This window comes from Haemaphysalis longicornis, unplaced genomic scaffold, assembly GCF_048455015.1.
Source record: "Haemaphysalis longicornis isolate Haplotype H1 unplaced genomic scaffold, Haemaphysalis longicornis Haplotype H1 scaffold_1, whole genome shotgun sequence".
Taxonomy (NCBI): domain Eukaryota; kingdom Metazoa; phylum Arthropoda; class Arachnida; order Ixodida; family Ixodidae; genus Haemaphysalis; species Haemaphysalis longicornis.
In genome coordinates, this window is record NW_027526203.1 from 313,296,899 (window position 1) to 313,322,407 (window position 25,509).

General features: G+C 47.3%; 1 protein-coding gene and 1 non-coding gene across 2 annotated transcripts in view; one reads left to right on the top strand and one right to left on the bottom strand.

Annotated features, from left to right (window-relative positions):
• The window catches only part of For (cGMP-dependent protein kinase for), a 173,406-nt gene that overhangs the window by 91,209 nt on the left and 56,688 nt on the right, over positions 1–25,509 (bottom strand). The window lies entirely within an intron of this gene.
• On the top strand, positions 8,331–8,404 carry Trnan-guu (transfer RNA asparagine (anticodon GUU)). Its single transcript has one exon. It is a non-coding gene; the product is annotated as a tRNA-Asn (tRNA).

The window sequence follows — 25,509 nt, forward strand, 5'->3', positions numbered from 1 at the left end:
TGTTCTTAAGAATTCCCCCGAAGCAGGAGCGCAGACAGGGAGAACACAGACATTCACTCGATTCAATTACAGCAAAGCTGTTCACCTCACCCGTATGCCTTCCCGGGGATTGAGTACCGGAGCCGGAAAATGTCCGCGAACAGAATGCGCCCGTTAGCATAAATCCGTATAGGGAGAGAAGCGCGGGAGAGGTTGGAAAGAATGTGATGTCGGTGCTGTGTTAGCGCCGAAGAAATTGGAAGAGGGCGCGGCAAACCTCTCCAGGTGGCGTTGGCGCGGCGCAGCAGCAGCGGGAAAGCGGGGAAGGGGGAATAGTGTGCGCTGTCGATCGAACTCGACACAGCCGCTCTCACCGCCATTCACGCGGACACCGCCGGCGGCAAGACGTGACGGGTTCGTGCCCTCCTTTGGACTGCGCCCAGTCAATCAATCGTGTTCAAGTTTAGGTTGGTGAATGAGTGCAACACACGAAAACCGAAACAGCTTCACCACCCCATAAATGTTTCGGCCCACCATTTTTTTGCAGCGTCAACAACAATTAGTGGTGCAGTTATTGCAATCACGTCGAATGCACACCGAAAACAAGCTCCACCCAGCACACATTCCCATGACATTGGCCAAGAATGGATACGAGATACACACTGCTTGTTAGAAAAAGCGGCACGCTTGCCAGCTTGCTCGCTTCTTTTGTTTGCCGCCTCGTTACCTATGACGCCACGTGGACTATCTGACACTGAGATTCGCAGTACGCCAGGATGGCCGCCTGTGTGACACGCACGCCCGCACACGCACGCACACACAGACACAACAGGGTATTCACTCCGCCAGCGAAGAGAGGCCTTTCCCTGAGACCCATATGCGCATAGGAGCAATCGAGAAACGACTCGCATGTATTGCGTGGTGGAGACGGACACCACAGTCTTCATTCCTGCGACATGAGATCGCCTATATATGGATAAAACCACGAGGACGAAAGGGAAAGGATACGCAAAAGTGCATCCCTACACGTGAGAAAGCCGAATAAACAACGAGCCACTGACGCACAGTGGCTCCAGTTGGGCTCCCTGAAGGTGACTAATCAGGTTCGCGAAAGCATCGCGCCATGGATTTTGTGGTGCTTTTTGGTGTCCCCGAGTGTTTAAAAACCCGCCTAGAAAGGCTGTACTATGCTAGATGCACGAAGAATGCTCCAGTCAAAAAGGTTAGGGAATAGAGCACGCCTTGTTTGATGATCTCGGCCCCCATTGTTCTGCCACGGCCACTGCAAACGCAACTTAAAACACAAAGTGAACCTCGTGGCCTTGCATGAAACGTCTTGTTTTCTTGCGTGATAATTCGTAGAGATCAGGAAGCGTTATCAGGTTTTCAGGGCGAAGCTTTAGTATTCTCGGAACAGCGCAAAGGCACGAGGACAACGCGTAGACGGGACACAGCGCAGAGCTGTGTCCCGTCAGACGACTAGTAAAGAACCAAACTCAAAACCAAACTACCAAACTCCAAAGAACCAAAGGACCAAACTACCAAACTACCAAACTCAGACGACTACAAAACAATTCGTCACGAGAAAGCTTCGCGTTCAACCATTGTCGTCATTAGGCGGAGGGGTGCATGGGTTCTTTTACTTCGTGTTTTTGCCGAGCGGCACATCAAAGGAAAGTGTGAATTAAATTTATGCGTGAAATTTGGTGGGACTTTGGCCCCTGTCTCCTTTCACCACTTGAACCATGTAAACTTCGTTCCACGCTACAAACTGGCCCAGCGCACCAGCAAGAGGCTCTATTTCGTTAATGCTCGTCCTTTCCATTTCTTTTGTGTGTTGCAGATTGGAAGAATCGCATATGCATTCCGTGTATCAAAATTTGAATAGTGTTTGATTAAAGGAAAAATATTGCATCTATGGTCGGCTTCTTTCTTGTGCGCAATGTTAGGGGCATCTTAGCAGCTAATTGTCATTTAATTTTTTTCCCGATAGTTCCGGTAAAACAACAGCTACAGCCCTTTTTTTGTAACTGTACTCTCTCCGTAGATGGCCATGTACTGACAGCAGACAGTAATGCTGTATCTTTTACAACTTCACTATGAACTAACTAATTATGACAAGTAAATGAACTTCAACGTACTGGTAGAGTCATCTTAGCGGCTAATTGTCACAATATGTTTTGGGATACGGTCCACAACGCAAGAGGTAGAGCCGTTTTCTGTAATCATACTCTCTCCGCAGATGGCCATGCTTCCCTGCGCAACATGCAATGTGGGAAAGCCAGCTTACAAAGACCAATGACACATATCCCCTTAAAGTCGGCTTAACCCCTACACGCAACTGCATTGCTGGGAAGACATTCTTCCAGGGGAAATATAAGCCGCCTTTGATTGATTGATTGTATGGTTTAACGCGCCGACGCAACGCAGGCGATGATGCGCGCCGTAGTGGAGGAATGACAATTCATGCTCTATCAAACGCACGTGGATACAGCTTGTGTTCCGCTTCTTTTGTCTTAGTTTAGGTTCGCGCTGGTTTCATCCAAGAATACGTCTTGCCAACTAGCCCAGATTGCAACCCTTCTGGCGAGAGATAGGCGGGGAGTGAACGGAGACGTGCGCCGGACCCGTGTCGCCACATGGCGGAGGAAGGCGAGGAGGCCGCCGCCGCAGCAATAAGCGCGCGCCACAAAGGAATTTCAGGAGGTCACGTGCGGCGCAGAGCCGTGTGCGATGGGGGAAGACGAACAACCAGCTGTGGTCGCTCGCACAGCGGCGAGGCTTTAAAAACGCCGTGAGGCGCAAAGAGATGATGAATAAATTGATTGATCGATTGATTGTACGGTTTAACGCGCCGACGCAACGCAGGCGATGAGGCGCGCCGTAGTGGAGGGCTCCGGATTGATTTTGGCCACCTGGTGATCTTTATCCTGCGCCGAAATCTCGTACAGACGGGCGTGATGATAAATAAACGGTGTATTCACTGCAAACGTGTCGGTATATCATTGCGAAACCAAACCTCGACCACACCTCGACAATGTGCCTAGACAGGGTAGTGAAGCTTTCGCTATCAACTAAGGTTAGCCAAAGCTAAACCACAGCAATTTTTTTACTGTGGATTACGTAGAACGTAACTTCAAATTACATATCGGGTTCCGACGGGTGTCACTAATTTTTTACTGCGGTTTACGTCGGACGTAACTACTTCAATTTTCGACTTAAGTTACGTCGAACGTAAGCTTAATTTCAATTTAGCCTACATCGGACGTGACTGAAGATATTGGGTTAAAGTTCCGTCGGACGTAACTTTAATTTACGTACTTTAATTTACTTGATTTACGTCCGTGAGACGTAACTATAGACGCTGAGAAAATGAAAACGCCTGCGCGTCGAGATTTTCGCATACAGTAGGCAGACGTTCGATTTCAGCCCTGCGTGTTGCAATAGGCTAGCCGTTTGGCTGTTAACCGAAAGGTTAGTGGTGGCGGCGGTTATATTCTCTCTTTTTTTTCTTCTTTACAGCAAGCTGTCTATGGCTAAGATCCAGCACATCGCCTCGGGCGACAGATCAAACGTAGATCAACAATTTTCAACGTACGAAAAAAAAATCATGAAAATAAAAAAAAGGTCCCAGGTTCACGTTCACGTTCAAGTTTATTTCACTTTTTGAGTACTTGTATATAAGACGGCTTATATTGCCCCTGAATAAATGTCCTCCCAGCAATTCACTTGTGTGTAGAGGTGAAGCCGACTTTGGCGGGATCGGTGCAAGCTTAGTCCTTATAAGCTGGCTTCCCCGCATTGTGTGTCGCACAGTGAAGCACGGTCATTTACAGAGGAGTACCGCTGGCGCCTTTCTAACCCCGCGACATTGCGCAATGCAGCACGATCTTCGGCGGCCACCTGTGCGGCGCACTAGAGGCTGCGCCGTGATAGGTGTAGCTGCGCTATAATAAAATGCTATATTCTCTACACCCGCCAATTGTATGCTCTTCATCTGTGACATGGATATCCCGCCACTGTCCTCATAATTCAGCATAGCAAATCCCCACTACAGCTAAACATCAACGTAGCAAATCCCACCAGACAGCCATGGCTTCGAAGGAATTCCCTCTCCACAGGGCGGAAGGGCTCTGACATTTTTTCACGTCTTGCCCCGGGCCTCTGTACGCGCAACATTGAAGAGGTTGTCGCATACATTCCAATACAGTTTTCAAGGAGGCACATTACTGCGGCAGTCCAATGAAAAGCGAGTTGGCAAAAACAGAACAGACAAGGCAACTTATTTAAGGCAAGCAAAAATCCACACCTGCATGTTTTCAGTGGACACCACAGATTCCGGAAGCGCTTGAGACAACTGCGCCTGGCAAGCTGCCAGCGCAAATAAATCGCCGGTATCTCGCAGAAAAATGAACCTGTTCACTAACTGGATGGTAAACAGCAGGGCCAATTCCATACCACTCTCCCTGACGCGGCGGAAAAGATATTCCCTGCAGCACCTTTCCCAGTAGACGACCAGATGAAATCACCAAATGCTCGGTGCATTCTTTGGGCATTCAAACGCGAGCAATGCAACACTTGCATGACAAACCCACATATCGGGAACAAACAAAAAATGCACACCGTCACTGCCTTAGAAATCACTCAAAACCCTGAAAGACTTGCTTTCTCCATTTTTTTCACTCTTTCACGTATATCCTCGTTTGAGCACGCGGCTAGTTACTCTTAAAGCATTCAAGTGGATCCGAGTGCCTACACACTTAACGGAGCTGATCTGCAGCTTACGCTGGCAGAAGCGCCAGGTGTTAATATAGCCCGTCCCGATCCCAGGAATCCAGGCACTCTCCCCAGTTTACCTTAATACCCCTTATCAACCTGAAACGCTCAACACTGTTCACCGATGTTGTAACGCTTTCCCTTGTCGTACAAAAACAGCACTGTCGTCTGCATAGGCAAGAATTTTTCCTCCCAGCTCACACAGCTAACGTTCTCCAAAGTGTTCCTTTCGAAAATCTTTTTAAACACAAGGACTCGATATAAAGACAAAAAAGAACGGGATTTTAGAGGACAGCCCTGGTGTAGCGAACTATCCACGCAATGGGGTCCCCAGTGTATTAAAGCACAATTAACCAGGCGTACTCTCAAAAAAAAAAAGGAAAAGAAAACTCGCCAAGTCAACTGCGCCAAGAAATGCATTCACCGCGGAAGGTAAAAATTAATCTATAGCATACGGCGCACCTGAAAGCACAGATGTAGCTCCGACGAGTAGCTCCTCCACATATGATGTTTTTGACAACTAATAAAAATCTCTAACTTAAATATATTTTCTAACAAAATGTGTACACGTTATCAAAAAAGAATGATTGCAGATCCATTGGTGGGCCTTTAATGCCCGAGCATCTCGCATTTCTTCCTCGGGAACATGAGCTTGCCCCATGTGACCACCTTGCTCCGCGGCTACGCAAGTTCGAAACGCGGCGTTTCTCGCACGCCCTTCGCGCACCGTGACTTTTCCGGCGCACGGGCACGCCACCGGGCGGTCGGCTACACGTCCGCGAGACTACGCCAGCGGCAATTCCTACCACTGTACAGTCCAATACAGCCGGCGCAGCGTAACCAGGCTGGCGCATGCGCAGAAGTTTTTGCGACTAGTGCGCACGACTGTCGTAAACTTCACGAAACGGCCGTGAAGCGAGCAAGCGGGTGAGTGCGCGCCCAGTCAGGGCGGCTGGTGGGGTGCCCGCGGGGTACGGGGCCGGCGCGTCCGGCGGGTCACGCGCGGAATAGAGACATGTCCTATGTCGGCGCCCCGGACGCCGAACTGCGCCGGGCTACGCCGACCGCGCCGGCGTTATATGACGCTGGAGTATAGGAGTGCCCGCATTCGCCGACGTAGCGTAACCGTGCCCGCGCACCTACGCTACGTCGGACTATAAACGCGCCTTTAGAGCTGTAACCGTGTCGTCACGTTTGCTATCTTTAGCAGTGGCACTGGCTACCTGCCGCTCCTTTTGTTGCCCAACAGTATCGGCATTCGGCTGCCGTCACTCCCATTCCTTCCTCTCTTTTTTTTTAAATTAAGGTGAAAGTCGTAAGTGCCTCATTCTGCGATAAAGCGCCGTTGTTGTTGTTGTTCGGTCAAGAAATGGCCGCCGTTGTAAAGAGTAAATAAGGAACTGATGCGTGATCTGATGGGATTTGAACCCGGGTCTCCACAGTAGCAGCTCTATGAACTGTGCTATTTAGAACAAAAGTTGCAGAACAAAAGTTGCAGAACAAAAGCTGTTGTTCCTTTCTTCGTGGCACATACACACTTGCGGGATTGGCCACGAACCGGGATCTGTGAGGGGCCATGTGCCCACTTCACAAAATTCACAAAACTATCAATTCCAAACGTAAAAGTTGTAGAATAGTGCGTACCAAGTGACATTTGAATGTGACGGCACGTGAGTAGAACAGGTGCCCACGGCACCAGCCACGCAGAACCCTGATTCTAGGGAAGCTGTGCTTGCTGATGTAATTCGTACCGTAAGACGATGAAACGAAAACTAGGAAAGATACGCATACGCGGTGCAGTGGAAAAGAAGCCGGTCAAAGCAATTTGCGCCAATAAGACAAAGGCACAAAATAGAAAAAAGAGATGCAAATACGATGTGACAGTAAACAAGTTGTTATCGCCAGGATTTCTTTCGCCTTCAAAGCACGTAAAGAAGAAAGAGATGCAAATACGATGTGGCAGTAAACAAGTTGTTATCGCCAGGATTTCTTTCGCCTTCAAAGCACGTAAGCAGACTGAAGCGCGGCGGCGGCGGCGGCGGCGGCGGCGGTAGTAGTAGAACTGAATCTTGAAGAGAAATGGGTGTGGTTCCTCGGTCCAGGAGCCCAAGTGACGACTTGGTGGACTGTGCCTAGAGACGCGTCATTCGGGGCGGGAGTGACAAGACCCGTCGAGGCAAAGGCTGCCGGCGAACCGCGCTTCGAGTCTCTGTTGCAACGTCGCCAGAGTTGCGAAAGCAGCCCTCTGCACTCTCAAAAACAGCTCTCGCCACGCACTCTCTCCACTCTCGTCCTGTGCTCTTCTACCGCTCACTCCGTTGCGATGGAAAAATAAAGTGACAAAAACTTTGCCGACATGTTCATCCTATTTGTTACGCAACAAAACCAACTTTCCGTTCGGAATCTCGTATTTGTATTAGGGGCGAAGCCCCTTAAGGGCTCGGGTTGTCGGCGTCTAATGTCGTCGTCGTAACCGTCGTCTCATGTAGTCACGGTACTAAAACACAGGGGCACTCGTTTACGCCTCGCGCTAGAACGTAACGCATACAAAAAAAAACAAAAAAAAACACCGGGACACTCATTTACGCCTCGCGCTGGCACGCTTCATAACGCGTACTAAAAAATACCGGGACACTCGTTTACGCCTCGCGCTAAAACGATTCCTGCTTCAAAGACACGAGACTTTTACAGCAAAGCTGTATACACCATGTTTTAAGGACGGTCGCAGGTGTACGCCGCAAGCGGGAGGCACACTCAGAAGCTCCGCGTCAGCACCAGTTTATTCCAAGCTCAGTTCTAGCAAACTCGATCCTCGCGCTTCCCTTTCACGCGCCTTGCCCGCGATGCCGCTGCGGATGCCACGCGACCTTGGAGGTTGACCACACAACATCTCCCGTATAACTCTACCCCCCAACGGTTTTATTTCCGTTGGAAAAAACGCCAAGGCGCCAACAATACACTTATACACTGGATGCTTCGCCCCTCCCCAGGTTTCAAGTTAGTGGAGATGGCCCGGGATTTTTGTAGCGTGAGCTACACTGGCCGAGGTTGAGCAATTTCGCATGGCTCCTGGAGAGCCGTGCTGCGCATGCGCGAGGAGCAGTGACGTCGCACGGCGCGCAGAACGTTGCTCGCCGCCCGGCGTCTCTCACACACCCCACGCGCCCAGCGTCTTCGCCGACCTCAGTTCCGCACGTGGCGGCCCGGTCCACTTGATGATCATGCGAGGGGTGGCCGGGTGTGGAACCGATGGCTCGTGCGTCGCAGCAACACTGGCGTGCGCCTGTGGAACCAGCTTAGCTCTGGGGCGATTGGTGACGCTGTGCCGGAGTCGCTTGATAAATATACATGTGTCACATAATGCGTATACCATGTGTGTGTGTCATTGAAGCAGCAGTAAGCATGATAATCAAGCTAATCCTAGACAACTGGGAAAGCTAAGAATAACCAGCTGAACCTTAACTCACGCTACGTATATCCTGGCATAGTCGAGCTAAGCCACTGCTAATTTTTTAATGCGTAATACCTCTGTCAGTTCGACTATTAAACAGCAGTGTATGAGCACAGGGCGCGTGGCCTCCGTGGCGCAATCGGCTAGCGCGTTCGGCTGTTAACCGAAAGGTTGGTGGTTCGAGCCCACCCGGGGGCGCTTTTTTTTTTTTTTTTTTCGCGTTCTCTTCTCTAATGCTGCTAGTGCTAAGCGTGCTTCCGAAAACAAACCTCGCCAAATTAGCTTCGCAAAGTCGTAAAATCGATTACCGTAGCGTGCCCGTAACCCGCCACTATACGACGCGCGTCATGCAGCGTCGTTTCGGCGCGTAACCCCCCCCCCCCCCCCCCCCCCCCCCACACACACTTCATTTCATTGTTCTTTGAACATTGTGTGGCGCAATACGCGTGGTAGTTCGACTCTATCATAAATGGTAATATGTGTCCCGCTATCGTCTGACACCTATGGCGCAACTCTCCATTTTTTGCTCCCGAAGCGACCGGACGCGGAATCGTGAGCTTTTATATTATCATTCCTTTTTACTATATTTATTATTTATTATGTTGTATTTTTATTATCCTTATTTATAGAGGAATCAGGCTTCTTGGAATGTTCTTTTATTTAGCGTTACCTCCTTGAGCCCAAAGTTAAGGCTGTGGCTAATTTATTGGCGCCTTCGAAGCAGGTGAAATAAATAATAAATACGTTCACTGCATGTCAAAGAGCCCCCTTAACGTACAAAGTAACTAGTAATAATTCACTATACGGCGCGCCTCATAAGCAGCACGCTTCATTGTTCCGTTAAACTGTATTTTCCTTTATTAAAACGCACGTTGTTGCGCACAGCATGGAATTTTCCGCTGGTCAATAAGAGAAGGATATAGCTTGATTTTCGGTCTTGACCGCGGTTATGCCTAGTGAAAGACAAGAATACTGATGCACTGGTGATATGTACGCCAGGGATATAAAAGAATTCACCGGCCATTCCCCTCTGCGAAGGTGGTTGCCCAGCGAAGCTGCGCGCGTTGGGAGGTGTAAGCGCTGCTTCTACGGCCAGTGCGTCGGTCATTTGTGTCTGCGGTCAGGTCGTTACCGAAACGCAGTCTTTCGGGCAGGCTGGAACTCGAGCAGAAATGAAGATCAAGAAACTCTCTGGGACTTGGCGTACGCAATCTTCAACTCTTCCAAGTTGGCACCTTGGCGCCGAAAGTGTTCTGCAGCATTCTCTGGCGCATTATACGCCTCGTTGGTTTTCGCCCCATTATATCGGAACGCCGTAGACGATTGCATTCGCGTCGCCGTTATCGAGCCCCGTTCGCCCAGCATTTTTCTTTATGAGTAGTCTTCCCTGCGAAATACACCATGTGGAAAAGCCAGCTTACAGGGACCAAGATTACACCGATCCCCTTAAAAAAGCCATGAAGAGAAAACAAAAGTTTGTTTTATTCGAAAGATTAGGTGTTTCATAGTACCCCAAGCGCTTTCCCGGAAGCAAATGATGCTTTATTCACTGAGAAATGAGGCAATTTAAGCCAAAAGTTTAAATCTTCCGCTAAAATTGCACATTCCGTGACGTGAACAATGGCGTCATACGAGCCGGTCAATGAAACAGATACTTAGTATGTCGACTCCATATAGCACCCACACGCGGGAGTCGACCGAGACGGCGGCCATCTTAAAAATACTAGTAAAACCTAGTGCACCCGCAGCCCTAGTCATGGAATCGCCTGATCCGGAGAACAAAACTCTCGCCGAGGAGCTCGGGCTTGCATTTAACAACCTCACACCACTTGAACGCTCAATGCTTCTAAGTGCATGAGCGGCAAGAGTTGTGAAATACGCGGTGGACGGGAAAGCGACCATTCCGCGATAGCCGCAACAGACGAACGCCCTGCCGTTGGCACCGCTGCCTCGTCAGCCCCGTCGCGACGGATGAATACAGACTGGCACGTATGTGCCGTATTTTTATTACGGTTAATAATAGTTCAATTTCAGTAGCAGTATCGCTTATGCCAGTTGGCCGGTGTCGTGTATGGAAAGCCGTTCGCGCGAGCTCTCTGCTTCGACCAGAAAGATACGAGCGTCAATGCGCGGTGTTTACGGCATTTAAGGTCAGAGCGATTTGACGAAGTCGGCGACGAGCGCCAGCATGTCCCAGGAGTGAGCTAACGTAAGGGTCCCTGCCGTAATCACTTCCTCGGAAATGAAGCGAGCAGACTCGTACTTCCTTTAGCTCTCTTTCTCCTCCGTTTGCAAAGTTCACAAAACGTAGCCACTTGCTTCGCCGAGGTTCGTCGTTGGGCAGCACATGAAAGGAGATCTCCTCACCGGCGGGGATGTCGCACTCCCTCGACGATTTGCCCGTACTACATGGGCATTTAAAAACGCAGCAACGAAATTTCATTGTAAAGTACTCGAACAAACTGAAGTTTTCAGTGGTTGTAAACTGGAAACGAGCTCGTAACGACAGCAGCAAGCCAACACCATGCGAAACTTCTGCGACGACTGGCACTATCTCGTCGCTTCTTGCTGTTCCTTACTCCCCTCGTTTCTATTTTTACCTTTGCTGGTTGGCGATATGACGGCCAACCTCCTGTCAAGGGATTAAGATACCAAGCAAGGTCGCGGCTGTACGTGCTGGAATGGTTCGTTGGCCCCTAAGAGCCTCGAACCCGAAAATTCGTCTGCGCGACGGCGAGATGTCGAGCTCGGCCGGCGGTAGTTTCGTACTCATTGGCGCACACGCTTGCGCGTTCGTTCGGAACTTCAACTGTTTACTCCACCGTTCTTTGTCATAAAAAGAATGTGCAGTATGTTTCACGGGCATTTAGCTCGCTATGCAAACTGTAAGCCCTGCCTAACATGCGTTTGCTTTTGCCGGCCTCCGCCAATCGCAGAGCATTCTCGAGTGACATCATAGGTTCTGTTGCGGAAAATGAGCTGGTGGGTCGCATGGTCATTTCCTTTTTTCCTAATTATGTAGCTTATTGAGCGAAGTTTGCGTTATAAGTGGTGTCGTTATGGTTCTAACGAGGCAATCTTTCGAATGAACCAAACTTGTGTTTTCTCTTCATAGCTCCTTTAAATTCGGCTTCACTTCTAAGCACAAACGCATTGCTGGGAAGACATTTTCCTGGGTGCAATATATGAAGGCTCTAGCACCTAATCGGTGTAAGAATTGTTCTTTGTAAGCCGGCTTTCCCACGTCGCTTTTTCTGCACGGACGCCATAAAATCCCGCATCCTAGTGATAGACAGGTTCGCTGTAAAACAGTTCAGATATCCCAAAGCAGTTCTAACTGCGACAGTGATCACAGACACTGCGGTTCGCGGGAGGACCACGCGCATCCTTGCAGTACTTAATTCCAAGAAAAAGTAAACAGGAAGTCAATGCTTCCATCGTGTCGCCTCTATGTCTTCGTCTGTGCTGCGCTTTCACGGGCGTGCCAGGACAGAGCGGCCATGCTGGCGATACTGCGACGCTCGTGAGAACATTGTTGTATCGCTGCTCGTACGCGGGCCTATGCTTATCCTGAGTTCGAGCAGAGGCCCAATTCTCGACTACGTGAACCGTCCGTGAATTCCCCATTTTGAGCAGAAGGTATTTTTATTAAAGCGAAGCTCTCCACGCCTCATTGATGGCACTCAACGTCGCACCAAAACGCACCGCAGGGAAGCCAACTTTGCAAAATTGGTTTCGCAAAACGATGATGCGAAGGCACCTCAACTTGGTCGGAATGGAACCTGGGTCCCTCGCATTACGAAGCCGACGCCTATCCGACTGCGCCAATACGACACGGTCGAAGCCAACGCTACTTTGGTCGAAGCAGTTTGGATTTTGGATTTCGACTTTCACTTCGGCTGCAAGGGAGAAAGCTTACCCTCTTTCTCTTAAGAAGGGGGCAACTGGTTTTTTTGGCTTACATTTTTGTCACGTACTTCCAGTTGACAAAGTAGTGTTACATTTCAGCGCACCGCTACCATCTGCGCACGTGCTGCAAGTTTTGGGTAGAGCTCCGGTGCTGTGTAAGAAAGCCTTTCTTCCTCGGACAGGCTACACCATGCCAGAGAACGGCCTCCGTGACTCAACCTAGGCGGCTGCAAAATCAAAACAAACTATTCGAGTTGAGATTTGCACCTGCGGACGCCGCAGCCGAGATCTCTCCCCTCTCTCAGACTCAACGAGCGCCGCTACTGCCGGCTCTCACTAACCCGGGAAGGTGTGTCTGTGTGTGTCTGTACCATTTTAGTGCCGTGTGCAAAGCACTATACTCAGGTACAACTTAAGAACGGCAACGGAAGTTACCTCTGTGCTTCATCACCGAAGCCGGATGTTACGCCGCGCGGCGCAAGTAGGGCGTTACTGGGAATATTTTGAACATCGCACGAGCCGTTTCCGTGATTTGTTGGACTATTATAATATGCTTATAAACTACTGCAGCGAGGACAAACAAACTGCGTGAGAAAAGACAGGCGATATCACGCATTCGTTGCAATTTCCTTTCAAAACGCGCGCGTCCGTTGACATCTGGGTCCGTCGCTTAGGCGGAGTGATACCGTACATGAGCTATTGCCGTTCTTAACTTGTTCCCGAGTATAGGAAAGCTATTTGACCGTTAGCGCTTCGGGGATAAATACGCAGTTACTCCGAGCGCAGAACGCATTCGATTGACAGCATCGGATCCCGCTGTCGCTCGATTTGAGCCATGCTGTAAGCTCGCCCGGAACGAAGTGATCTTCCTGCATCGTCGCTGATCATCTCTCGCTATGCAGTAAACCAGCCAAGTTTTGCCTTCGGCTTTTTGTCGTCATCCCCAAAGCAGCTGCTTTTGTTTGCCGGTCGCCACCACGCTACCACTACATGACGGAGGCGACGGAGCCCAGTTCGAGGACGCCTTCCCGAATGTAACAGTAGATATGTGTGCTGTCGTAATTTTAACGTTTCATGACGTTAAACGGCACCAGCTCTAAGGTAACGCGGTGACGTGGATTGCCGAGAAAGAAATAAGACAAACAAGTTAACATTAAACAAAGAGCTCAAAGCGGCAAAAAGAAATAAATAGATACAGAAATAAAGATTGTGAGATGTTCTTCAGTTTAACGCACGCCTTTCACTCGCATTTGGATCAACGCACTCCGTCGCTTAGAGTTATTAATGCTATATTTACTGTGAAAATGTGTTTTTTTTTGTGTCAGTGTTAACTTAATCATTTATTTTTAAAACGCATGTCAATAGTTTCTATATCCTTTGTGCACAATATAAGATAGATAAGATAAGATAAGATAGACAATATATAATAGCAATTTTAGTAAGCTACGCGTAAAATTACACGACGTTTCGTCAAAGCAATACGTGCACACGTCATTAATTGCTTTCGTTTCTCCTACGCAAAAGCATGGCGAATTCACATTTTTTGGATTGTAAAACGTTTATTCAGCACAAAAGTTGGTGACTTTCGTAGTCCAGATAGCCGCGAGCCAGCGTAGCTGCTTGGGCGCAAGCGATGAGGCGTTCTTGGTCCTTGCACCGTGAACTGACCAGCTCGCGCTCCCACTGCTCAGGGGATGGGGAAAAAAGGGGGTTTGGTGCGCGCGTAGGGGCATTCCCAGATCAGGTGGTAGGTGGTGTTCGGGACGGAGCAAGAGGGGCAGTTGTACGGGTAAGTGGAGGCAGAGATATAGTGGAGTATAGAGGTGTTGAAGAATGTGTTCGGCTCTAGTCGACGTCAAATGAATTCACAGAAAAGATTAAGAAGCAGAGAATGGTGCCACCGAATGGCGATTACACATATCAGATAGGGCGGCGGAGTCGCTGCGCGCGCACCCCCATGGAGGCGCGCTCTTTGATACCCGTCGGTGCTCCCAGGCGGCGCAGCCATGCATTTAAGCCTAATTTCAGCCACCATTCCCGTGCTCCGCTTATTTGTGATTGGACGTGTACAACCATTTCTTGTTCAGATCAGTTTGGTTGAAGTTTGCATCGCAAAAAAGAAACCGAAGTCGCCGTTTTCATGGTACGTGTAAAAATTCAGTTCCACTCTCTCGAAAGATGCATGGATTATGTTTTTCGTTATGGGTAAAATAGAGAGGTTCCATCAATTGGAAAGCACTAAAATCGGCGAGAATTTTAAAAAAATTAAGCAAAAAATTCAAAAGAAAGCCATCGAAAGATGGGGCTCCATTAGGCTTATCAGAGTTTGAGTTTGGGCTAGTTGGTAGCGGTAATCCATGACTTCGTGTAGGGCAAAAAACAAAAAAAAAACGACAGAGGGAGGCGACGGGAACAAGCGCTTGTGCCCGTCGCCTCCCTCTGACCTCTGTCGTTCTTTTCTTCTTTTTTTTTTTTTGCGATACACGAAGTGATGGATTACTCCATGAGGCGCCAAGCAAATCCAAAAAAAAAAATGTTTAAGAGCGATTTTGGATATTCTAATTCCGCAGGAGAACGAAGCCCGCGGCGTCTTTCCAGACGGCATAAAGAATAGGAAAGATAAACTCGAAATCGACCAAGCGGCGTACTCCTATAAAACTGGGCTTTATGGGGAAAGACGGGCTCTTGGAATGGAAAAAAAGCAGGTTCACAGCATGCATGCTGATCAGAAAGGCACAGAGTGTAACACGGATAACGAGGCACAGAAAATGAAATAGCAAACGTGTTCAGCAAATACTACCATGACCTTTTTGGTTTTAAGCCAGTTGACTTGGCCGTATTTAAACGGAACTTCATCGACATTTGGGCCCACCTCAATAATGAAACAAAGGAATGACTTGAAAAATGTCGGCAGAAAGAAGCAATCGAGTCGCATGGTCCGGATAGGATTAGTGCTGCCTTTCACAGAATGTTTGAGAGCGAGCTAGCCTTAGTTCCTGCCAGAATGTACAAGCCTGTAATACCGAAGCTCTGCCTCTATCACGCTGCGTCAGATAGAGTTGTAACACCAAAAGCAGATGATATAGAAAAGCTTATCTCCTACCGGCCTTAACCAACGTAAATTACACTGTAAAAAATTTCTGTAAATTTACAGAGTTTTTACATACAATGTCTGTTGCCCTACAGAAGTTTTCTGTGATGGTTAGTAAACAGAAACCTGTTAACAGAAAAAACACACATTTTCTGTTATTTCCTCGTCTTGACCAATAACAGGCGTGAAATCGTGAAAATATTGTACTGTTAATTTGCATACAATAGAATAAAATATGAATATTTTTTTTAATGTTTAACAAGAATTTACTTAACCGTCGAACAGCGCCCGGCCGACGTCATTTTGTTGCGCTCCTGCAATTCTGAAATGCGGCCCTTTGCAAATGGCCGTCCTGTAGGTACCAGCACAACGATACAGCGGCGGGCTTCTTTCTTCAATTTTTCATCTTCCCAGGGTGAGTACTAAATTTGAACTATGTCGTGTGGAGGCTGCGACTAGTTCCTGTTTATGCCTCTCTTTTTCGTGCCTGCACTGTTGTTTGTTGGCTTGTTGGATGGAAATAGATTGTTATGAAGTGCTCGCCCCGTAGCGTAACGATATGTCGCCTCGTGGGACAAGAGCGTTGTGCCGTGCCTATGTAGTGACGCTCGCCTTAATATGAGTTTTTTTTTTGTTTTCTTTTGATGAATGTTATACGCACGACGCAGCCGCCGTGCTCTCCTTTTCAGATGCCGTTTTCCGTCGTGGAGTTTAGTGTAAAGGTTACGTCTTTGCTTACGGATGTTATAATTACGGGTTCGAGTCTCCCCAAGCTTTCCTCTTTCTTTTTTTTCTTTTTGTGGCCGTGGCTTGCCTTTTGTAACAGCTGTAGCTATACTTCACACCCCGTATGAACAGACCGCTACTACGAAAAGTTCCATTGGGCCTTTTTCCAGTGGCGACCTGCACATGCGCGGGCTGCCGGTCCACAATAATTGGCAGTTGCCTCGGGTGAAATAAACAAAAGCGCGCCCCCTCAGCTTGCTGCTTGGGGAGCGGCTATGCATCTTAGGGCTGCACGTTTTTATTTTCTCTTTCCGGGAAGTTCGCGGTGAGTTCGTACATGCACACAAAAAAGGCTTTCAAAGAAAGGGCCAAAAATGTTTGACGCTGCGCGCTGTGAGCACTTGTCTACCTGTGAGGGAGCAAGGAAAATGGAAAAAGGTGCTTCGGCCACTGCAGGTTAGTCATGCGAGCGTGCGCCTGCTACCGTGGCATTAATTTGAGAGGCACGGGTGACAGCTGGGTGCGGGAGGGAGTGCAGGACCAGGATATTTCGCGCACGGGTTCCCCGACAGCCAAAAAGTTTTGGGGACGTGCCTTACAGCCAGTTTGATTCGCCGTGGCGGCCGCCTGGAGGGCCGGTACTGGACAAAGATCCATTCATTCCAAAGATCACTCCGCGAGGAAGGTCGGTCTTAATTTTTATTCAACCGGCCAAACCGCTGCCGCTTAGGCTGAAGCCAAGGCTGATGTAGCCATTGATAAAGCTACGTAGGATAATCTGCAATTATTAATAGTGATTAATAATTAACACTGACTGGCTACTCAGTGAGCGGGAGGAGTTTGGCCCTTTGGGAGAAAATCGAGGTTGACTGCTCCCGCTGTGTACTGTGAAGCGGGTAGTGAAGAAATGCAGTGAACTGTATTTATTCACCCCCTTGCAAGCAATGTTGATAGTCTGCTATATATATTTCTTGCCTTTGCTCAGGTGGTACGTCTGGATCGCCTCAGTAGCACAAGAAAACGGAATGTAGTTATCAAACACCTGAGGCTAGCTTAACACTTGATTTCAAACAACTGGCAGCTATTATTACAGCATGATACCATACATGAAACCCCGCAAACGATGTTGTTTTGTTGGTGCACATGTATTTTATATGCGGAACGTATGCTATTGTTGCAGGGTTATTGCAGCCATCAACCCTGACATGGAGCAAAGGTGGAGAAGTCAAAGCAAAAGCAGCATTTCCTGTTTCCAAATGTCGCATCCCTGGTCACTGTGGTGGAAGACCATGAAATCTACTAGGCCCCCCACTCCAATTTCCCTGAGCAGCAAAGAAAACGTCTGTGATGGAAGCGCCTTGCACCAAATGTGCCGCATTCTTGGTTACTTTGCTATTGTATGAATTGGCATTTATATGTTCTCTGCTTTTTTGTGATTTCATTAATGTGGAAAAGATGTTATGTTCCTAGCCTCACAACACTTCTTCCCTCATTTTTCATTACCGTGGTATTTGCGTTATGTTGCATCTTTCTGCTTCCAGAAAGCAGGAAAAATGAAGGATGTGATTTTATTGATGGTCTTTTTTTTTTGGAAGTAGAAAAAAATGTGTTCCTAGTCCTATCGGAGCTCTCACCGTAGTATTATTGTACTGTAGTAATATGAGATGTGAACATTTTGTAGCTTAATGTCACTGTAGAAAAAGTGTTCTTAGTTTAACGTCACTCATTAAGTTCTGTAAATAGTTTGTTTTGCCTCAGTGGCGTGTTTGTGGGAATTTCTGAAAGTTGAAAAAAATGTGATCTTCCTAGTCTAACAAAACCTCTGTCACTGAAAGTCTCCTTTTGTTCACTGCCACAATATCATGAATTGTGATTTTGTTTTCATACTCAGATCCTCATATTTGAGATTGTTGATACGTTGTTTGTAACTAAGTTAATTCTTGGTAGCAACAGTTTTAAGTTTGGCAGAAAAATAAATAATGTTAATGATACTTTCACCCTGCTTTCTTGTGTGCCTGAGTGGTCACTTTATGCTATGTACTGCACACCAGTAACTGTGTGGGCAGTTTCAAACAATATGATACAGGGTGATGTTTTATTTCCAAGGCATGATTATTGCCACCCATGAAGCATAAAGCCGTGAATTCAACTGCAGTACTTTCAAGATGTGAAAAAGTAACAGGACATGTATTTTATGAAGCACCATAACCGAAATTGTGTCACGGCGCTGAATAATTTTGCTTTGACTTATTTTAGCAGAGATTGATGTCAAAATAAGTCAGAGCAAAACAATTTAACCTTACTTGTTAAGTGAGCAAAACAATTTAACCAGAAACGTGAAACAGTACATTATTATAATTTTGGTAAAAAAGCGATGTTGCACAACACAAGTAGTCTATAAAAAAGCTGCCAGTGAAAAACAAGGTTCACAGATTTTCTGTAGGAAAACACAACGTTAAAAAACAGAAAATGTCTATAAAAAAGCAGAAAACTAAAAACCGAAAACAGGGAATTGACATAAATTTTCTGTAGTGAAAAACAGAAAATGCTTGTAAAATAACAACCACGAGAAACCGAAAACAGGGAATTGACATAAATTCTCTGTAGTGAGAAACAGAAAATGGTTGTAAAATAACAGAAACATAAAAAACAGAAAACATAACTTTACAGAAAATTTCTGGCAGGACAGCTGCCAGAAAATTTCTGTTTTTTCGAGCAAAAATTTTTTACAGTGTACAAAATATTAATGAAGGTTCTTCTAAGCAGGCTTCACTCAGTATTTCATCGAATAGTCGCACGCATCACACATGTGGAATAAGAGGCTGCAGCATGTATTGACTAATATATACACGGCGACGTGTGTGCTGGAGTGGGCTTATGGCCTTACACACTGGAGTCACGCTTGCCCTAGAAAAGGCGTTCGACTGTGTGTCCCAACAGATTCTGTTTTCAAGCGAAGCTTGTATTAACTCGTGTCGCCGTCGGTGTTTCTGTTTGCGTCGTTCTCCAAAGCTTTCTAATCACCCCCTGCTCTCCCCCACACACCACAGCCGGATCACGACATACTCCCAGCCAATCACAGGCCCCTCGGCCTCCGGAGAAAAGAAAGGAAGGTTAGCTCGCCCTGCGCGCGCCGTTTCCCACTAATTCCAGGCCACCTGCGCCATGGGTAGGCCGTGCTTGGTCCGCGCCGCCGAAGAGCAAGAGGCCCTGGAGCAACTAGAACGGGCCCATGAACGTGCGCGTGATCGGCGAACTAATACTGAGTTTCGGCAATCGGAAAGCCAGGCGAAACGGCATTGGCGGGCCACTCAAGGGGTTCGGCAAGCAAGGGTTGGGCATTCGGTTTGACAGGGATTTCACAAGAGATTGGTTTACGACTTCACAGGGTTCGACAAGATTCGCGTGCACCTCTATTCCCGGTAGGGGAGATGTTTCAATCATTTTGGTACTGAATATTGTAAGTGTAGGTGTTGTTATTCCAGTAGGCATCATCAGTTCATGTGCTGGTGCACATGAACTGATTGTGAATAAGCAGTTAAGATCACCCATGTGCATCGCTCTGTACGACAGGGCTGTCCCCTGCATCCCCATATATCGTTTTGTACATACAGTAGACTCTCGATAAACGGAACTTCAAGGGACCAAAAAATTAGTTCCGCTTAACAGGAGTTCCGTTTAATGAGATAGATGTGTGAAAGTGCAAATGTATGTGCGTACACCCTCTTAATACCATTTCATGGAACTCTAACCACTGGAAGATGAATGTAGCTGAAAGTTTTTTCAGAAAGCAAGAAAACTACAAAATGTTTAGGCACAGCATTCACACAGTTTATTTTGCAACAATGAGTCTCTGTGCACTGCAAAATGCATGAATTATTTTTGTTTGAGTCCTTGCAACTGCATCTTCATGGAGGCTAGAGGCCTCAACTTCGCGAGTTACGAGCCACCGAATTTAGAAGACGGCAAGGCGGTAATGAAGCCCGAATAGCACCACGATGGCACGAACGAGGCAGCAGGAGCTGAGCCCTGTAATCTCGGCGTCTTATATCGCGACCAAACGACTGGAACAAGAACTGCGATGTTGCATTTCTGGCGCTATCACGGCTGACCACTAACGAGACGAGGTTTACGAGCCCCCCCCCCCCCTCCCAAAAAAAAAAAAGAAATAAACATTGAGGAAGAAAAAAAAAAAAACGAGAACGAAACAGCCGGAACCGTAAGAAGCTGATTCTCATGCCAATGGGTTTCACAAGAAGTCCCATTTCTGGTTTTGTTTACACGGTGACGCGGAAATTTTAGTTCCGATTACCGAGAGCTTTTTTTTTTTTTTTGCGTTATCTGAATACAAAAACAAACCAACTTACAGGCTACTATTCTGTTTAAGCGGCTATTCCGTTTAAGCGATTTCCGTTTATCGAGATGCTACTGTATATTGAAGCTCTGAGCCAGAATTTAATCCGGAATAACACCGTAGAGGAAATTAAACTACACAAGGACAAAGCAGAAGGGGCCGCCTAATTGTGCTGACGATGTGGCTGTTTTGTTGTTGTTGTCGTACCAAGAAAAGTATCGCGTTGGCAGTTTACACCGTAAAGCATTTCGGTGCTGTGACGGGAACTTAGGTGAATTGGTGTTAGTGTTCAGGATTCTGGTACGGCAGACGGTCATCGACTCCCACATTGGTAAAAAATTTTGGTGGCCCACTCGAGTATCCCTGGGACAATTAACGTGGCGCAGCTAAGTGTAAACCCTAAGGGAGATGGTGGAGAAATGAAAAGGAGCAACCCTCCCCCCCCCCCCCCCCAAAAAAAAAAGAAAGATTCTTTCAATAGTTATAAATAGATTAAAAAGCACGTTTTGGGGTCCCAAAATAGGCAAGCAAAACAACGTTTAAGGCCTCTCACGTCGTAAATATAGACACCATAAATTCTTAGATAAATTCAAATAATTTCAAACGAAGACGTGGATGACATCTACGACAGGAAAATTAAAAACGTTATAGTTTATGATGGCCCAAATGCGCCAACAGTTGAACATAGCCGCTCAATTGCCCCACAAAACTACTGAACTAATGACGATCAATTGGCTTAATTCAACATGCGCACTGCTCCCATTCGTGTTCCAAGACCACTGTCGCTTCCTCGAAAGCCTCGTTTAGTGAAACAGGCGGGAAAAAGAATATTTGAGAGCAGGGAATATTGATCTTAAAAGCGCTACTTTATTTCTCCCCGTCGCAGTTCAATTCCGACCCGACACGATTTATCAAGAAATTAACGTGCTCTACATGAAAACTTAAGTGCATCTCTACCACTTTTGTTCATTCACGAGGTCCCAACATGCCAAAACACACTTCCACTCATTAGATAGATCATTTTTCAAAAGGTGTAACAGCCGAACAGATTTTGGGTGGAAAAGCATGTTTAAGGTCCTGTCGGCAGTGCGAATTTTAAGGCGTAAGGAAATGCAGCTCTGCAGTGATGGCCTGCCGTCGGCTCTTACGTATACGAGTGATGCAGTAACAAAGGCGTGTTGTACTCGAATATGCTTCTAGAAACGAGGACGCGACGGCACATGTTTGAAGAACTCCGTTTGAAGAGCACGCAGAACGTACTATAAGAATCAATATGAAAATTGTGAAAACAATAGCAAACTGCCACCATTTACAGATTTCTCGACTCGAAATTGGGCCTCTAGTTACTGAGAACGAGCGTACCGTTCTACTGCTGCTAGCGGTTGTTTTTCGGGAGATAGTTGGTTGAACTAGAGGTTACACTAGGTTGCACCCTATAGAGTTCTGAACAGTGAATGTTGCCCGGTAACGCGAATAACGATCTCAAACTGCACCCAAAAGCGAAACTTTAGGCTACATAGTGTTCATACAAACGCCGGCATTGAAAATAGGCATTTAGATACATTTAGGCACAAACGCCGAAACAGGCATTTATAGGCACTATAGAATCACCCTAAAAGCCCTTCTGAACCTCTCATTCATTCCCATATATATGAAAATATTTGGAAGCGCTGTTATCAAGTCGCGCGCGCCGGCATGTCACGTGGTATTTTTTTGTATTTCGCGGGCATCTTCAATACGATGAAAAACATTAACGCCTACTGGATATAATGGCAGAAAGTGTTTATCCTGAGGTTTTGAATACCGCTCTGCAACTTCCTAATTGGGATTTTTTGCCTAGCTTCGTTGGTTAGAAAGTTGGCTAATTAAAATTTACTAATTACCTAATTAGGCAACATACAAAAAATTGCGTGAGAAACTACATAGAAAAGGTAGCAACATGCATTTGGTTGCATCATCTTAGAGTGCATCAAAATATTTTTAAACTCTGGCTAAAGTTAGGTGAAACACCCTGTGTATATATATATATATAGGAGAGAGGACTCCCTTTCTTCAAAAGGGAGTCCTCTCCCTGAAACGTCAGTAAACTCATTTCTATTTTCTACGTCTTTCTCGTTTGTCTCTGTCTCTACTAACCTTATTTTTTTCGCGCTCCATGTGAGTTTTTATCTTCTCAGACTATATATATATATATATATATATATATATATATATATATATATATATATATATATATCGACCGTATTTTCGGACCCCGAAAATTCGGACTTTCTAGATATTCCGTCCGGACTCTCCCGAGTAACTGCCAGCAGTCCAATATGATTAATGTATACGAACAACGGATATTTCCGACAAAATAAAGCCAAAAGTTCCATTTTTCCTACATTTTTCGTGACAGAGCCACGGTGCGACTCCAGCACGACGCCATTTTGAATCCTAAGCCACCTGGCTAGCTTCGGATTGGATGGGGATCGGCCTGACTCCCGCCAGGGTAACAAACTTTTATCTTGGAGGCCATAATTGTGCATGTAGTCTGGGGCAGAAGCAATCTCGAAAGCTGCAAACGGGTCATACGTGGCCAATTTTTTAGACACCACTTTTAAGTGCGAATGCACTTCTTAAGCGAGCCTGAATCGTCCGCCGTCGTCGTCCGCATAGCAACAGCTGCGGGTGCGCGCGCTCCTCGTCTTCCCTAGCAACGGGGGGAGATGGGCGCGCGCTACTCTCCTCCTCCTCTCTCCGCTCAGTGACTGCGGGTGTTGGGCGCCTCCTCTCCACTTCGGGCGGGAGAGCTCTCGCTCGCGTAGCCGGCGCTCCGCATTCCGACGCGTGAGGGCGCTCGTGTAGCGGCCGCGTGGCGCGGGAGGGTATTATTCGAGCGCGCGCCGTCGTCGAGAGCGGTCGCTGGTCCTGCATCTCGATAACGATGATGGCGGACCGGGCAACGGTACCAGCAATAACGAGTGAAATATCTTTCTTTGTAGTTGTGTGCGTGTGTGTAATCTCTCGACTACTCATTAAGATCACGATATCCACCGTAATTGCGCAATCAGCAACCGTGCATTCGCACTTACACACTCTCCCCCTCGGGGAAGTGCGAGGGAATTTTTTTTAGGCACCAGGTGACGCTGACTTATAAGCAGCAGCATCATCAGGTACGAAGAAAACGTGACGCTTGCACAGGTGCAAGGAGACGTTTTTACACGAAGGAGAAATTTAAGTCAAGGAACCATTCGCGACTTGTTCAGTCCTATTTTAATGAAATAAAATTCGCTTTTGCGACTCGCGAATTTTTCGGACAGCTCTTTTATTCGGGCTATTTTTTGTTCCCTTCCAGGTCCGAAAAATCGGTCGGGTACTGTATATATATGTGCACAACCAATGCGTGCTTCCGGAGATGTCTCGATCGTGGGCCGAAAAACATGGGGACTTCCTAGATACCTCGAAGGGAAACCGAGGTCATCCCAACGAGCCACTGAGCGAATAACCATATACGGAGGGTGGCGCTGAGACGAAAGAGACGAGCTTGATTGATTCGGGAGAAAACTCGGGTGAAGGGAGGGCATCCTGCAGCAGTTCTCGTTAAGAGGTGGAAGGGGGAGTTGGGCTGGACATATAATGCGGAGAACTGACAACAAGCGGTGGGCCACCACCAGGGTGACGACAGGGTTGGAGCGGGGAACAGTGACAACTGGATGGAGGGACGAGATAAGGAAATTTGGTGGTGCAGAGCGGATTCGGACGGAGCGGGATAGGAACAGTTGGGACAATGGGAAACGCCTTCGTCCTGCAGGGGACATAAATAGGCTGGTGAGGATGAGTGCGATGACATATATATATATATGACAGAAATAAGGATTGGCAGTCAAGAAAACCTCGGAAAGCAAAGGGGATGATGTGGTAGGTACATCCTCCCCTTTGCTTTCCGAGGTTTTCTTGACTGCCAATCCTTATTTCTGTCTTATTTCAACGAGCCCCTCATTTCCTATTCTGATTCGCTATATATATATATATATATATATAGATGTGTGTGTGTGTGTGTGTACACTCATCCTCCCCGCAAAAGTTAAAAGTTGGAATGTATTTTTTTACTAAAACACCAATGAATCCGCTGTTGTAGAAATTTCCGGCGAATAAAATACTTTTAAGAACGCGGGGTTATTGGCTGTAATGTCCCTGAGCGTAATGACATTTTAGAATTACCGGTTTCTAGCAATAAAGTACGTTATTTCAACTAGTCACCCGCTGCACACACAACAACAAATGCAAAAATAGCAAAACAGGATGTCGCGCTGAAGGTGTTTTGGTGCGCGAAACCAAATAAGTGACACGGGTTTTGTACTGAAACCTTCATCGCGTCAGCTTCGCGTTCGCAGTAAACGAATTCACGGGAAATAAGCAATGCTTTAAATAAAATGACCAAACGCCGATGAACAAGCGCCGATTTTGTTCTTCAAACGAAAAACAACAGGAAATATAAATCTTTCTTGAATACAGCCCAGCCTTTGACAGGAAATACTGGCCCAAACTGAAACGTACAATAAATTGAACGAGAAAAGACTTCCAAAGAGGCCAGCGAGCAGGACGGCGCGAGGGGAGCGATTGCCGGCATAAGCCGTGAACCGCACTCGCCGCAAACACACTGTCCCTGCCCAGCAATTAGCCCCGTGGTCATTGTCGCCCTTCCTCCCGTTCTTGCCGGCACCCACACGCGCCTTTGCCCCGGGGCCTCGCATAGGCCGCACTTGATACGTGCGACCCCATTAACCGTTAGTCAAAATACCGGAGGCGCCCACCATCGGTTTCACAGCCCCCGTTGATTCTTATCCCCGTCAAACGTCCTGATGGACGGCCTCTCGGGGAAAATGTGTTGGCTCGCACGAAGCCGCTGGAACCGCATACATGCCGCGTTGGTCGCAGGTCCCATGCTTTTCTGCTCCTGCCGACTAAAACCTCGCGCGCCAAGCACCTTCAACGCTTCCGAACGAAGCCGGAAAAGATGCAGTTGAAAGTCATAATTTGGCGTTTTACGCTACGAAGCGCGCCGTAGTGTATAGGAACGCATGTTATCTGACGGGCATAGAGCAGTAATGTTTGGCTGAGGTACTTCGCTTTGCGGACCCCCCTAATCCAAGTACGGGATGTATTGGTTGACTACGTTCTGCAAGCACTTAAGATTTCAAAAAAAAAGTTTAAAAAAGTGTTGTAGGTCCTTTTAACAGC